Source organism: Vicugna pacos, chromosome 11 (genome assembly GCF_048564905.1).
Source record: "Vicugna pacos chromosome 11, VicPac4, whole genome shotgun sequence".
NCBI classification, from domain to species: domain Eukaryota; kingdom Metazoa; phylum Chordata; class Mammalia; order Artiodactyla; family Camelidae; genus Vicugna; species Vicugna pacos.
In genome coordinates, this window is record NC_132997.1 from 44778601 (window position 1) to 44793687 (window position 15087).

At 55.0% G+C, this 15087-nt stretch overlaps 1 protein-coding gene across 4 annotated transcripts in view; it reads right to left on the minus strand.

The window, feature by feature from the left end:
- ZMIZ1 (zinc finger MIZ-type containing 1) overlaps positions 1–15087 on the minus strand; it is a 228178-nt gene that overhangs the window by 181891 nt on the left and 31200 nt on the right. The gene's annotated exons all lie outside the window — the stretch shown is intronic.

The window sequence follows — 15087 nt, forward strand, 5'->3', positions numbered from 1 at the left end:
GGAAACTGGGTGCTGCTCCCTACCCCATCCCCATAAAGGCCCAGCTCCTGAACTTCAATGTGCAAGGCCCAGAACCAGCCCCAGCACCAAGGTCAGCTCCTCTGCACCCCGGACTACAGCAGCAGCCACGCCGGCACACCACCCACCGGGTTGCAGTCAGCTCAGACCCCCAGAACCCCCACCCTTCAGACATGCCAGGTGCTCTGCCCGGAGCCCTTTTCCCCACTTCTCTGACTTTCAAAGTCCCTCTCTGTTCAGATACCTCCATGGAGCCCTCTCTGACCTGTCGCTCCTTTTCCTGTTCACCCCGCAGTGGTTTTGGGACTAGCTGACCCAGCTCTCTATAGGCCTGGCTCCTCCCTGAGCGGAGCTCCTGGACATCGAGAATGAGATCTAGTTTATCCTCTGAGGCTCACAAGGCCACAGGGAATCCCTGAGAGATGGATGAATGGATGAATGAATGAATGAGTGGGGCAGTGAAGATATTCTGTGACTAAGCTGAACAAAATGGGCCAACTGACATGCACCCTGAAATCAGGAAGCCTGCTGAGCTCTCCCTGGGCCACTGCAGGCCCTTCCCCCTGTTAGATTCTGGCATTCAGGGGTCAGGTTGGGGAGAGGAAAGAGATTTAGTGAAGTTGACTCTCTTCTCTGTCAGTTCACAAATGAGGAAACTGAGGCCCTGACAAGGGAAGGGTTTCTTCCCACGGTCCCACAGCGAGAGAGAGGCAAGGCCAGAAGTAGAACCAAGTACCCTGGTCTTTCCCACTGCCTGGAGCTGTCACCCCCCGACCCAGACAATGCCATGGCAGTCCCCCCACCCAGATCCTGTGTCCTCATGTCAGCTCACGCAGACCCCCAGCCTCCCTGACTGTTGGGGGATCAGGCTAGCTGTGGAAGGCAGCTTTTGGGTAAAGGAGAGAGGGCAGTGGGACGGCCCTGGGGTGAGAAAAAGTGCAGTAGGAGATCACACTCAGCATAGGGCCAACTAGTCTGATGGCCCTCCTTCCTCAGCCTCTTGGGGACATTACGGAGAATCCCAGGGTCAATGATACCCCTCCAGCCCATCTTCAGCTGGGGGGCTGGGTCTTTCTAACACCCCTATTTACCACCTCACTCCCCTCCACAAAGCCCTCTGGGCCTCCCAAACACTGCTGGTAGGGCACGCACTTGGTCACCACCTTAGGGAACAGTTTGGAAGCGTCCCCTGCCTTGTGGTCTATCAGCAACTCAGCATCTCCACCTCCATGGAAATGTGTGCCTGTGGTTCCCCAAATATATGTGCTAGAATGTTCACAGCAGTGCTATTCATAACAGCCCCAAAATGAAAACTTCCCAAATGGCCATCAATTGTAGAATGAATAAATCAGCGTATCCACACAAAGGAATACCGCACAGCAATGAGAACGAACAATCTGCAGCTATATCCAACAATACAGATAAATCTTATGAACATAATGTTGACCAAAAAAGCCAGACACAGTGGAGAACATACTTAAGGGGTCTATTTATATAAAGGTCAAGAACAGGTCAAAAACTACTCCATGCTTGTGGTAGAATAAGCACATATGGCCACAGATTCTTTGCAGCTCCTCCTATCAAAAGGTGTGTTCTGCCCTCCGCCCCTGAATTTGCACCGGCCACGAGACTTGTTTTCACCACTGGACTTGTTGAAAGTGGCATTTTGTGACTTACAGAGACGAGGTCTCAAGAGATCCTGCTCTTTCTGGCCTTGGCCCTCTTGGAACACGGCCTGGCCATGGAAGGCAGATGGTCTACCTTACTGGAGGATGGAGGAGAACTGAGGCCGCCCAGCCAACAGCCAGCACCAAATGTCAGATGTGACTGAGGCCATCTTCGACCATCCAGTCCAGCCAGCCCTTCAGGCAACTAGAGTCACATGAGCCCCAGGGAAACCAGTAGAGGGACTGCCCAGGCAAACCATAAAATTATGAGGCATAATCAATGGTGCTTGTTTGTTTTAAGCCACTAAGTTTTGGGGTGGTTTGAGGGCAGCAATAGATAACTGATAGTATGCTGCTGATAATGCAAGGATACTGCAGTCATTATTCTCAAGGCGGCGCAGTGACTGGGAGGAGGTAGATGGGGGGTTGGTTCTAGGGAATCTGGAATGTTGTTTCTTGGTCTGTATGGTGGTTACCTGAGTGTATTCATTTTGGCTACACTTAGGATATGCACACTTTTTCTGCATGGATGTACTACTTCAATAGAAGCTGAAAACAAACAAACCTTCTGTGGCTCTCTGCCCAGGCGGACTAGATCCAGCCCCACCCTGGCCTGCCTGCCTCTCTAGCCCAGCCCCTGCCCAGCTGGCCTCACCTCACTCTCCTCTGCACAGTCATAGTACCGCCTCACACCTCTGCACCTGGGAGGCCCCTCCCCTTCCTCCTGCACTTCCAGGCCGGAGGGCAGGCAGCACCTCCTCCTGGAAGCCTTCACAGACTGCCCCTGCCTTGCCTAGGTGTCCAGATTCACACAACTCTCTCTCTCGCTGAAGCTGGATCTTTCTGAGCACAGAGTTAATTCTTTCCCTTTGGTTTCCCCAGCTCTTGGGATCTCTCCAAGAGGGGCCCTGTCAGGGTCAGGCAGCACCCGTCTTCCTATCCCCCTAGGGTCAGGCCCTGCACAGTGGTGCTGGGATGATCAGAGCAGACTTCCAGGGGTGAAGGAGGACGGCGGGAACTAGTGATCACAAGACAGGTCGTATGCCAGCACCTCCCGGGACCCAGGCTTCTCCCATGTAGACCGAGGGCACGGCTGAATTTGGGGATACAAAGAGGGTCTATAAAGAGGGGGAGGACTTAGGGTGTCCCCCATCTTGTAGCAGATGGTGACACCCGTGAAAGGGCACCACTCCTTCCCTCTTTACTACCTAGTAAAATAAAGCCCAACTGGCAGTCAGCACTGCATCTCTGCTGAAACACGGCAAACTAACAAAGCAAAGGAGAGTTGTAATGTCCGACAGATGGGGCATCAGCTCTGCTAAAATCCTTCCATGGACTGACTCGTCTCCACCAGGGCCAAGCAAGAAGGCGGAAGCCTGCCCTTGCCCCGCGCCTGCTCTCAATGGCTGAGTGGGGTCTCAGCTGAACCCCGCACCAGGGCCTCAGTTCTAGATGCCTCATTTTTGCAGTTCCAGTTCTGTCCTCAATGGATGTGCGGCCTTGGGGGAGCCCCCTCTGGCCTCAGCTCCTCCACGCTCATCCCAGAGATCTGGCTTAGTCAACTCTCTCCGATGAGTCACATTTTTCAGTCCTGTGGGAGGACTGGCTCCTGACAGGCCAAGGCAGTTTTAAGGCCCAGGAATCTTTCTGTCTCTCTCAGAATCTTCACTGTGCCGATGACGGTGCTTGCCAGAAGCAGCCTGATGTGCCCAGAATAGTCCACCTTGTCACCCACCTGGGAAAGGGAGCACAGGCCTGGAGCAGGAAGTCCATCCCCACCCCATGTCTGGGCATTTTCTCTGGTACCCAGATTCCTTTGCTAAGAAAGGAAGGCTCCTTGCCCAGCAGAGAGGCACAGATAAGTTAGAGGGTGGCCAGGACAGGAGAGGGCAGGGCACTTCGTCCCAGGAGCGGCAGTCTCTCCTGCAGCAGAGGAACCTCCACATGAGGGTCCCCTGAGGTCCAGCCTAACATGGGAAGGAACTCTGGCCTGTCTTCCACAGGTGGCTGTGCTGTCCCACAAAGTGGTGAGGGCCCCGTCCCCAGAGGCGTGCAAGCAGAGACAGTGGCTGTGTGGTGCTGTGGGCGCTGGAAGCATCAGAGCTGGAGCTGAACTCTCTATTTCCCAAACTCCTCTGATGATAACAATCACCTGGGCTGTTGTTAAACTCACAGCTTCCCAGGCCTCTCCCCTGAGAATGGAAGTCTGTGGGTCTGGAATGCAGCCCAGAAATGTAAATTTTTAACAAGTCCTCCCAGGTGATTCTTTGCATCTAGAAAGTTTGGGGGAGCACTGACAGATGACCTGTTGGGTCCCTTTGGGCCCTGAGGTTAGTGATTCTAAGCCCCTCCCTCTACACACCACCCTTACCCTATCTGGAAGATGTGGCTGGCAGCAGACTCACTGCATCGTTAAAATAAAAATGATTTAAAAGCTTTAGGAGGAGGCAAAGATGTCAAGGGGAGGGTGGTTCTCAGCCCATGGTGGTACCAGCAGCAGCTCCCTCCTAGCCCCCCTGGGCCCCCCAGAGTCATCCAGAAAAGCTCAGCACTGGGGAGGGGGTGAGTTGACAGCTGTTCAGCTGCTGCTCAGTGAGACCCGGAAAAGCAATTATCTTGCTCTTAGCAGAAAGGCACTGGCTTTTACCCGCCCCCTCCCTCCCACCTTCACACACACACAGACACACACACACACCCACACACACACACACACCCACCCACCCAGGCCAAGATGCTGCTGGCTGGCTCTGAACCCACTTCCCCCCACCCCCAGCCTCCAGATTCCTCTGACTCTCAACCTCCATCCTCAGAGCACATTTCCAACACTTAAATCATTTAGCCAGCTAAACCGGAGACGGCAAAATGGGTGCTATTTCTTAAAAACATACAGAGAGCGTATTAAATTATTGATAGCCATTAAACAGGGGGAAAAATTAAACAGCTCTCAGCTCTTATCAATCATTCATGCAGTTTCCACTGGGGTGTTTTCTGGAGAGTGATCACACGGGCAGCCCAGGGAGCCGACTCCTGCTGGCAAGGAAGGCGCAGGCTGCATGGAAATGGCGTGGGGGTCGCTGCAGCCCCCCGCAATTCCCGGGGCAGAGGCTGCGGAGGGGGTCTGGTGGGGGGAGGTCAGCCTCTCTGCTGGCAACCCCCCCACCACATCATTAACAAAGGAACACTTGGACACCACCTTCAGGAACCTCCTTCGTGAAATCCAGCCTGCTTTTATTGAGCGTCTAGTATACATCAGGCGTGCAAAGTGCCCAGATAAATAAGCCTCAGAGCACTCACACGGGCAAATGTGGGAGCCTTTGCTGGAAACTGTGACTACACTGGATTGTGATAGGAGCCGCAATGGAGCCCAACAGGGTGGGTCAGGGAAAGGGGGCGGCTTTGGCTGGAGGAGGGGCTGCCCGGGAAAGCTTCACTAAAGAAATGATTCTGGGGTAAATTCTTGCCCAGAGCATAAGTCCGGGAAGGGCATTCTCGGAAAGCGGTACAGCCCCGGCGGAGGCCCGGCGGGCTCGCTGTACCTGATCTCAGCGCTCCATCCTGTCAACAGCCCTGCAGTTACTGGCTGGGTGCAGTTAGGGGCTTGAGCACAGTTTGAGGAGCAGAGAGCTGGCTGTCACCTCAGCCTCTCTTCCAGCCCCTGGTCAAATCTAGGCCAGGCTAGGGGAGGGATGTATGAGGCCAGGGCCCCCTCAGTGTGGACAGGCAGGAGGCTGGGGTTCACCCCAGCTGCCAGGGGCAGCGGCAACTCCACCCCCGCATGGCAGATCCATTTCCTGGCTCTGACTCAGGACACCTAAGCCAGTGTGTGACACAGACCACTGAGGCTGCAGGGCCAGGACGCCGCTGGTCTCCCGGCCACAGACAGGCCTGACAGTGCTGTCCTCGGGAGACGAGCTCCCTCCTGTCGCTGAGCCATGCCAAGGACCAGGGCACCAGGGCTGCGGGAGCTAGCGGACACCCGATACCACCCCACCTCTTTGCTTGGGGACCAACCACAACCAGGGGCCATTTGAGGCTCTGAGGCCAGGCTGGGCTGCTGGCTGCTGCAGGGAACAAAGAGGCCAGGCCCATGCCCAGCCCGGCCCTGCCTAGCGAACACACAGGGAAGAGCGTCACGTTCTTGAACGCCTTTCAGAAGCCCGAGCTTCTCAGGAGCCTGAGTTAGGAGCCTGGAGCTGGGAGCTGGGAGGAGGCCCTGCCAAGTGTTGATAGCACCCTCTCCAGAGAAAGCTGCTGTCACAGGGAAACATTCTGGGGAGAGCGGTTGTTTACCACCAACGCCTGGGACTGTCAAGAAATAATCTGAAGAAATTAAATGTGCAAAGTTGAAAAGACATAAAGGAAGCCCCAAGCCTGGGACTTTTCAACCTGGAAGATCAGGCTGCTCTATGTTTTGCATGGTTTGGGGAAATAGTCTTAAATCTGCAAGGGGGTAGGGGAGGTTGGGGGTAGTATGTGTGCAACCAGCCAGGAATGGGAGAATGGGGCCCTGAGCGCTGTCGACCTTGGCCTCTTTGGCCTCAGTCTGCTCATGTCCAGAGCGACAGATACACATCTGGACTTGGTAAGAGCACGTGACCTTACAGGACAGGGGTAACCTGTAGGCTGTCCATCCACAGTCTGCCAGGAACATGAAGTTCCTCAAAGCTGCCTCAACCCCCCCAACACACTCACCCAAAGACCTGGAACAACAGGGCTGGGCGAGCCTGAAAAAGTCATCAGTCATCCCCCGGCCTCTGCACAGACTGGTATACCCGCCAGCGGCATGCAACTCTGCTAGGTCCCTGTAGCTCCTACCTGGATTGCTGCACGTGTCCCCTTCCCTCTAGTCCAGCTCCACACAAGTGCAGGGAACTGTGCTGGGCTTGGGCCTGAGCTGGCACAGAAGAGGCTGTCAAGGAAGGTTTGCTGACCAGCAGAATCAAGACACGAATGGGCAAAGGACCCCCAAATCCAAATCAAAACATACGTGTCCCTGCTCAGGTAGCAGCCCCACTGCCAGCACCTCCCACTGCCAAACTCCCAAGTCCCCTAAGCCCTTCACCTATGAGTTACGTCTGAACTTTTAGACATCTCTTACACCCTCTGCATTCTAGCCATTGCACAAGGACTCAACCTCCCCTGCACTTTCATGCCCCAGGGCCTTTGCATATATGATTGCTTTCTCTTTACTCAGCCAAGTCCTGCTCTGGGTCAAGCTCTATTTCCCCCTCTGTAACTGTTGCAACACTTTTCACTTTACACCAGACTGGATTCTGTTTGCATCTGCTCTGAACTAAGTGGGGGGCCCCATGAACAAAACAGGGTTTCCTCTATCAGCATTTGGCCCATGGGGTCAGAGAGGTGCTTCTAACTTTACTACAGTCAAACAACCATTCCAGCCCCTAGCCTGTAGGCCAGAATCAGTTCCTTCTAAGGGCTAACCTACATCACTACTGCTGTAATTTAAAAAACCATTCCCTGGATAGTGGGTGAGATGTTCTCAGCCAAATGTAAATGAGACTGTACTCTTGGAGCTTCTGGAGCTGAGGGAAGGAGCAGGCTTGGGAATTTCCAGGCAAAGGCCAGCAGAAATTGGCCACAAATGAATCATTAACTCTCGAGTCGAGAGTTCCGAGTAGCTGATGCCAAGGTCTCGGGTTCTGGCCTGTGTGGGCCACTTGGCCTTGCTTTGGCTCAGGCCTGAGGGTGGCCCCGCCCCCCTGCTGGCCATCTGCTTCACCCCACAGCCACTGGTCACTGAGAGCCGAGGCCATCTGGACCAGATGTCTTATGGGAGAGGGCACGCCTTTCCCCAGGAACGACTCCAAACCTTTGCCACACACTTCTGTCCTTCTGGAATGCTGTCCCTTCAGTGAACTGTCCCCGTGTCCTTCAAGGTCTCACTCCAGCCCGGTCTGCCTCCTCTCTGCCCTGCTTATCTGGGCCCACCGTGGCCCACCACCTCTGAGCCCCTGTAGCCCTTGCTGTGTCTGTCAGCCCTGGCCTGGGTGCCGGGGCTCGTTCCTTCAGCGGGCTGGGAACTTTGCACCTCTCCTGGACCCCATCAACTGGCATGAGGCGGGGCACAGACCAGGGAGCCCACATGTGACAGGGCTGCCCAGGGGCTCAGTCTGCAGCCAGCAGGGGAAAGCACTGGCAGTGGGGTCGGCAGTCCTCACCTAGCTCAGGTAAGACATTAAGTCTTCCTCTGGGCCTCCTTTCAGGACCTCAGGCCAGCAAGGGTGCAGTCCAGGCAGGTGTAGAGTGACTCGCAGTCTCCAACGGGGGAGCCAGGTGGCTGTGGGGGGCCCGGCACCCTGACTCCCAGAACCAGCAGAGGTCAGCACCGACCACCTCCATCCCCGGCCGCCATCCTACAGGCTGGGGTGCAATTTCACCACAGCCCCTCCAAGCTGCCCTGAAGGGGGGCCTGGACTCTTCCTGGGTGGGGGCTGATGGACATGCAGTCTGGAAACGTAGGTCTTACTGTAATAGATGCCAATACATCATTCACCTGTGTTTCTGAACTTAGTGTCCACCTGATGGCAATAAGACTGGCAAAAATAAGAACAAATACCGCTGACTCGAGTGTTTATTTTGTGTCCAGCTCTGTGCTAAGCTCAACACACATTTCTCGCAAATCCTTCCACCACACCACAAGGTACCTCCTGTTAATATGTTGCTTGAAAGATGAGGAATCCATGGTTCCTAGAGATGCAGATGAAGATGAGGTAATGTACCTGAGTCCCAAGGCTAGAGTGGGCTGTTGGTGGTTCAGATGGAGCATCTGACCTGGACCCCCACATGGCACTCACCTCCACATGCCCAGAGCCCCTCTTTTCTGGTGCTTAGAGCTGGAAGACGTGCTGTGAACACCACCCCACCGTCTTCACTGAGCCCTTTTCTCATCTGATCCTCAAAACTGCCCCATGAGATAACCAGTGGGGGTTATTATTACCATTTTACAGATGGGGAAACTGAGGCTTGATGGGGCAGGGCCTTGACTTATCTCGCACCTTTTACACTTCTTTATTCTCACAACACCACAAGGTGGCTGTTGTTAAAGTGTGTTACTTCCCACTTTGCCGATGGGAAAACGCTGAGGATGGGAGAAGCAGAGGGACCGTGCCCCACTCGCTGGTGACAGAGCCTGGCATTGTGCTCTGATCTGCCTGCCTCTCAACTGGGCTTCTCCCACGACACGGGGCTGTCCCCAGGGCCTGGCACAGAGTAAGTGCGGGCTTGTGTGCACGGTGGGGAGAGGTGACTCAGGAGCACAGCACGGAGGCCTGGGGACAGGGGCTGGGTCCCTCCCTCCCGGTCTCCCACTACGGGGACGGGGGATGGACTGGAGCTGCTCTGAGGATGAGCCCACCTCCCATTTTCCCACAGGACTCCAAGGCTGGGGCACTCTGCACTCGTTTACCATGGCGGAGTCTTACTGCTGAGTCTAATGATCAGGCCAGGAGCCAGCCACACAGGTCACCATGTGTAGGTATGTGAGTGTGGATGGCATCCAGCCGAGGAAAATAGGATGAGGTGGTGGCCACATGCCCCAGGCATGTACCGCCTCACACCCCAACACAGACATGCGTGTGCACGCACACCCCCTCACTAGTGTCTGCAGGCACACACATGTGTGTGCACTTGGTGCTCATTTGCCCACATGCTTATACCCAGAAGAGCACATACCTGCACTCGGGGCATCTGGGGCGGCCGAGCAGGGATGTGGACAGTTCTGATGTACACGCATGTGCAGGGCCCCGGCAGGGTTGGGGCCTAGGAGAGCGGGCGCGGGAGCAGGTGGGCTGGCGGCCATCTGCAGAGCAACGCCCTCGCCCCTCACTGCTGTTGTGTTTGCGGAGTCAGGCCTGTCCAGAACAGGCCCATAAATCAGGAAGCAGCTTGCTGCAAGCGTTAAATCACAATCCTTAGGACATGGCACTCAGAATGGAGAAGCAGCCGGCTCCAAGCTCAGGCCCACCATCTGGGGGGGGGGTACCTGGTATTTGGCACCCCCTCCACCCAAAGCTACTTCCGCACCCTCAGCCCCGAGTCAGACCCTCTCTTCTGCTAGCCTACTAGGCCCTGCCTCCGCCTGGCCTTTCCTCCCGTTCTACCGTTCTTCCTCTGTTCCTGGCCCAAAACGTCTAAGTTTACCCCCCAGGCTGCGGGCCACCCTCCCACCCCCAGCACTGAAGGCTTCTCCCAGTGGCCAGCACACTAGGACCTCGGAGTGCTGAGGCTGGGGGTGGGGCGGTGGAGAGCCCAGCTCTGGGGAGGAACTCAGGGGTGCTGTCACCAGACCTGGGAACTGGGCCCTGGGGCCACTCCTCAGCTGTACTTCCCATGAATTGCCTCCCTCCTCCCAGCCTCACGCCTTTCCCTCTGTCTGTAAAACGGGGACTGGAGCGGGACCTCCTGGGGCTGCTCATCCTGAGGATTGGACGCCCAGGGAAAAGATCCTCTGTGGATGCTGATTAATTATGACTATTCATAACATAACCATATGTATCTCGTGGTGGAGCGAGGATGATTAAAACGGCCCCATGCCCCGGCAGCAGAATAAACGGGTCTCCAGGTGGGTTGGGGGTCACCCCCAGGTCTGCAAGAGGAGCTGTGGTGGCTGTGTGATGGGGAGGGGTTATTTATACTGCACTGCACTGACAGATGCAGAGAGGAGACAGGCAGGAAGGCAGGCAGACGGACGGTGGGGAGCTGCCTGGGCAGCTGATGAACAATAGACAATTACCTTGTGCCAAGGCTCTGGGGCAGGGTTCTCTCTTCCTACTACTGGGACAAACCACTTGGCCTTTCCAGTCCTCCTCAGCCCTTACCTTACACCCCACAGTTGGGCCTGGGGGCCTCAGCTGCAGAGGGTGACAAGGGGGTAGGGATGGGGGCTATCCTCTGTCCAGAGACATCCTGGACACTGTCATGTGCCAGGGCCAGGCCAGCCCCCAACGCCAGTGCTCTACGACTGTGCCTTATATACTCAGGTCCCTCCACCGAGCAGGCTCTCGCTGTCCCCTGCAAGCCCTGCCCCTCATGTAGCCTCTGAGTAACAAGCCCTTTCTCAGCACCTCCTCTTGCGGTAAGACTGATGCACACGATCCTCCTCCCACTGCTCCATGGGGCCCAGGACACCCTTGATCTTGCCTGTCCACCCAAAATGCTCTCTCAGGGTACACATCCACCCCTCGCCTCACATTCACCGGACTGCGAGCAGCTCTTGTCGGCCCACCTCTACGATTCCTCAGTGCTCAGCACAGAGGGGGAGCCCCCGCCCTGCCCGAAGGAGGAGTGAGCATAGCCAGCTGGCCCTGGAGAACCTCAGTTGAGCCAGGCACTGCTAACCCATTAATCATCACAACAGCCCCAGGTGGCATTCATGCCCATTTTATAGATGAGGCAATTGAGGCACAGAGAGATAGAGAAACTCACTGAAGGTCCCATGGTTGAAATGCAAAGCAGGCTGTTCGGCTCCAGAGTTCTTACCCACTAGGCTACAAAAAAGGAATGAATGGATGGATGGATGAAGTTTAAGCAGCAGGAAACATAAAAGTCCTTTGAGCTCTCTTTGTGGCCAGAAGATGAGTGGCATGGGTTCAGGCTATGTCTGAATTAATCGGCTGTGGGACCTCAGGCAAGTTAGTTGCCAACTCTGGGCCTCAATTTCTTCACCTGCAAAATGGAGGTAAATGGGGATGCCTCGTCTGCTGGCCAGATATGAAGGCAATTGAGTGAGCACTCTAAGGACCATGACAGGGTGTGATCATGATGTCTGTATATATGGCAGCCAGGATTTCCAAGCCAGGAGCCAGCGTGCCTACTCTGGTGGGAACCTCAACAATGGATGAGGGATCTGGGTCGATCAGCCCGCTTCCTGGGCACCTACCTTGTGTGTAGCCCTGGGTGAGCCATGGCAGGGCGGGGCCATGGAAAGTATGTGGGCCTCATGCACATGGGCCGATGGCCGACCCTCTAGGGCCTGTGGCTTGGCTGGGGCAAGCCCCCTGAAAAATAGAAAAGGGCCATCCGAGGAGCACCTGCTTAGTCCAACAGGAGCTCTGGCCCCATTCCTGGCGGACCACCAAGCCTGGCGCGTTGGACAGGATCCAGCCACAAGCTGGGGGAGCTCCCAAGTGACAGAAAGGTAGGTGGGTCACCCACCCAGCTTCATTCCCATGCTCATGGTGGCCTTACCAACACACCCTTCAGAGCTCAAACGTGACCTCAGAATGACTTTTCTAAACAATACTCCAGGCTGTCCCTCCCAGAGGGAGCATAGAACAAAACCTACAGTATTTGACATCCCTGTTAGAGGAGCAGCTACTACAGCCCACTAGGGGTTGGCGATACGTGGGGGAGGTAAGGCCTGGACCTTGGGAGAGGGAAGCCTGCAGCCCCTCTGCGTGATGGAGTTCGTGGTCACCTCTGAGCATCATGCCATCAGAAGACAACTCACCAAGGTGTCCTCCCGGGGCCCCTTCCTGTCCTCTCCTCTACGAGGAGATGCAAAGGTGATGGAGATCAGAAGTTCACAGAGGTGAACAAGAAAGAAAAGGGCAACCCAGTTTGCAGAGCCCCTGTGTTTCCTAACCATCGTCCTGGTTTGGGTCACTTCCTCCTGCCATCTAGCCTGCCATTTGTTTAATATTTTTCTTGAAATCTTTTCACAGTTTTTGCTAAAATACGTTTATTAAAAAAAAACTCTACAGAATTACCTTAAATATGAAATTAGCCTCACTCACTGCAAATAGAAGTTAAACATTACAACAAATGCAGGGAGAGGAAACACTGGATTACCTTGCTGCCTGCCTGCTGGAGCCTCCAAGCCCCACTGGCTCTCTCTGTTGAAAAGGCGCCCAGGCACTGGAGGCCATCCTCAATACAGCCAGAGGGCCGGAAAAGACTGGGGGGCTGAGGGGTTTTCTCAGCCATGATGAATGCGGTGGCTGAACCCTGACACTCACCTTTATGTACCTCTGAGGAGCACAAGCGGCAGCTCTGAGAGGTGGCAGGTAACATGTCTCTATGACACAGATGAGGAAACAAGAGGCTCAGAGAGGTGAGCCCACCAGCCCAAGGTCACACAGCAGTGAGTGGCCAAGCCCGGCTTCTGACTCAGGCCTCCTGACGGAGCACAGGGTTTTTCCCTCTGTTGCTGCCACCGCCTCAGTGCCACTCAGAGTCACTTAGGCGGAGCAGAGTCGCTCTGACCCGTGGCTGGCGTGGTAACAGTTTTTACACCTGAGGTTAACAACTGTGATTTAAGAGGTTATTTGTCTTAATTTTCAGGAATCAGCTTCTCAGGGAGGAGATAACTAACACATCGGGCTTGGGAAGCCAGTCTTTTTAGAAAATATTTATAGCATTTCAAGACAGTTTGGTGGCAAATGGATACAGCATCTGCTATTTTCCTCACTTTGCACCACAGCTCTAAAACCCAGAGCAGTTACAACACACACACAGACTCATACACACAACACAACATAACAAAACACAACACAACACAACAGAACACAACAGCAACCACATCAACGCTGATAGGAAATCAGAACCCATCTTGCCTTTGAGAAATGAAACACAAAACTGGCGTGATTTCGGGGCTCATTACCGCCTCTGGTAAAACCCCAATGCGCCTCTACCAGCAAGGCCTAAGGCTGACGCTGAGAAAGCCATGGCCAGTGGGCCAGTCCCCAAGGCCGTGATGAGGTTCACTGCCCCCACAGTTAGGTTTGGCAGGACTCCCAGGCCCGGGATTGTGGCTCTCACAGGAAGCCCCGACAGCAAAGGAGCCCTCCCCTGAAATTTGGATTCCGGCTGCAAAACTGGAAAGGGACAAGGAGAGGACAGCTGCCCCAAATCGAAGACATTCCCCCAGGGGCTAAGCTGAGCTCTCTTCAGTGACGTTTATCATTCCCATTTGGCAGGCAGAAAAACTGAGGCTTTAAAAAGCCTGGAGATTCTCCCGGAAGGCCCAATTTCTTGTATAGTAAACTGGTCTGGTCTCGCTTCTTTTCCTGTGACCAGCCTTCAGGTGGCCTCGGTGCCACATTCATCTACTCTCCGCAGCCCTGCAAGACATGTCCCTGCTCCAGTCACCAGGCCTTTGCTCATGCCATGACCCCCACCACCAAACCTTCACAATCAAAGCTCAAGGCATCGTTGCTATAGAACCCAGAGGACCTTCTGTTCCAACTTGGTGTCTCAGGTGGGAATTCCCAAGCCCACAAAAGGGAGGGGACATGTTTAGGGTCACACAGTTGGCTGATGACAAAATTAAAGGGAATCAGGTTTGTTGTTAAAAATCTCAAACGTGGTGCTACTCCTCTGTCCTTGAAATCTGACCCAGACACACGAGGGGCTGTTGCTACTTCACAATACAGAGTCCACCCAGCCGGGCATGAGGCGTGGTAGTGACACCCAGGGTGCAGGTGCTGCCAAAGGCAAACGGTGCTCCAATGTCCCCCAGCAGGGTGCCTTCTGGTCTGTCGGCCCAGGCTTTTGGGCAGAGCCTTTAACCCCCTCTGCATCAAAGCTGCAGTAGCTGCCCACCCCCAACCAATCCAGGGGTCCGGAAGGCCCTCATCTGTGATGCACTGGGACAAACCCCAGGCCAGGGCCTGAGGGAGTGCCCGCCCACACAGCCTGGCTTGAGGCTGGCAGAGAGCCTTCGGGGGTGGGGTTCGGGGGAGAGCCATGTCAGACTGGGGCCTAGTGCTCCTCCTGTGGCCACTCGCCTGAGCAACCATCTCCACTTGAACGTCAACAGATATCCCAAACGCATGTGTCCAGAAGAGCCTCCGTCCCCCAAGTCCTGTTCTCTCTCTACTGTGCAATGGCCCCCTCTGATCAACTGTCCTCTCCCCTGCACAACCCAGGCATCAAATCCAAAACCCAAAGGGCCATCCTTGATTCTGATGCTCCGTCTCAGTGAAGCCATCCACCACTTCCATGGTTCACCCTCCCTGCACTCTAATCTGCCCACCACTCACCAGCTCCTTTGCCTGGGTGAAGGCAGCAGCCCCTCACTGGCCTCCCACTCTCACTTCCCTCCTGATCTTGCCCGAGGTTGTAAAGCAAATCTTTTCCTGTTTTTAGCCCTCTCCGAGGCATCCTCACAGTCCACACACCTTGTGCATCTGGCCCCTGCCAACTTTACCAAGTATACTGCTTGTCCTCCAGCCCCACTGGTTTCCCTGCCCCAGGGCCTTTGCACCTGTTGTTCCCGCACCACCTCCTCCCTGAAACTGTGGCTGGTTCTGTTTCATTTAAGTTTCTTAGGGATTCCTTCTTGATTGCCCTTGTCTAAAATATGTGCCCCTCCCCAACCTGGTTCACCCCATCACACATCACTCTGTATCATTCCCGCACTGCATGTACTGCAAGCTGATTA